Source organism: Schistocerca cancellata, chromosome 1 (assembly GCF_023864275.1).
Source record: "Schistocerca cancellata isolate TAMUIC-IGC-003103 chromosome 1, iqSchCanc2.1, whole genome shotgun sequence".
NCBI lineage: Eukaryota > Metazoa > Arthropoda > Insecta > Orthoptera > Acrididae > Schistocerca > Schistocerca cancellata.
Window position 1 is genome coordinate 1198898536 of NC_064626.1, and position 1258 is coordinate 1198899793.

The 1258-nt window shown below is 49.7% G+C and overlaps 1 non-coding gene across 1 annotated transcript; it reads left to right on the forward strand.

The window, feature by feature from the left end:
- Nucleotides 1–448: 448 nt before the first annotated feature.
- Trnat-ugu (transfer RNA threonine (anticodon UGU)) lies at nt 449–523 on the forward strand. The gene has a single exon. It is a non-coding gene; the product is annotated as a tRNA-Thr (tRNA).
- Nucleotides 524–1258: the final 735 nt, after the last annotated feature.

A 1258-nucleotide genomic window follows, 5' to 3' on the forward strand; every position in this document is an offset into this window, starting at 1 on the left:
GACCTCCAATGTGTTCATTGTTCACACCACTGAAGTCGTAAATGGCGGTGGTCAGTGAATCGCACGCTACAGGACGTCTGTTTGGGACCTGTCCTCGAATTAACCAGTTTGTAAGAGTTCTTTGTGTCACTGAAGTGGAAACTGCTCCTCAGATTACTGCAGAAGATACAGAACGATGTGCCAGAACCTTAAACCGAACACGATGGTCTTCGATCTCGGATGGCTGGGTGTTGTGTGCTGTCCTTAGGTTAGTTAGGTTTAAGTAGTTCTAAGTACTAGGGGACTGATGACCATAGATGTTAAGTCCCATAGTGCTCAGAGCCATTTTTGAGTAATGAGTGTAGTGGCCAGCGGCACTATGAATGTAGTGTGTGGACATTAAATTGGGAATGTGGCTCTCACGGGGAGCGTGTAAGGGATAAATCCATACAGTCACACTATCCTCTGTGCCCTCGGTGCCTCAGATGGATAGAGCGTCTGCCATGTAAGCAGGAGATCCCGGGTTCGAGTCCCGGTCGGGGCACACATTTTCAACTGTCCCCGTTGATGTACATCAACGCCTGTCGACAGCTTTAATTATCATTTCATAGTGTAACTGAGGTAGAATAAGGGGAACCAGCCCGCATTCGCCGAAGCAGATGGAAAACCGCCTTGAAAGCCGTCCACAGGCTGGCCGGCACACCAGACCTCGACACTAACCCGGCGGGCGGATTCGTGCCGGGGACCGGCACGCCTTCCCGCTCTGCAAGCAGCGTGTTAGAGCGCGCGGTGGGCTCACATACGTTAAAAAAAAAAAAAAAGAACGAAAAAAAAAACGCCGAACCGAAGCACCCAGAGGGAATCCTGCAACTGTGTCAGGCTAGGCAAGATTACCGCAGCCACTTAATCACCATGGGTTAATGATGAGTGTACTACTATGACCTCGTGACAAAGGAGTGAAGCAAGCAGTGGAAACACGTGGAAAAAGGCGAAGACTGAACAGTCATAACACAAGGTGATACCGAGTGTTTCTGGGACTCCAAAATGCAGGGCCAACAAATTGGCTCGTAAGGGGCACACAGTCACAGGAGCAACCTACAAAAATCTCATGCTAAGTCAGGCAGGCTGTCCAGACGAAGTGTTGTGGTAATATGTCCAAGGGGGTGTTTCTTTTGCAGGACCAAGCCGCAGCTCACTCTTCGCAGACTGAGTCACACGTGCTGAATCTTTAGACTATTACATTCTTCGCAACCCCACACTCTCCTGAGATGGCATTCAA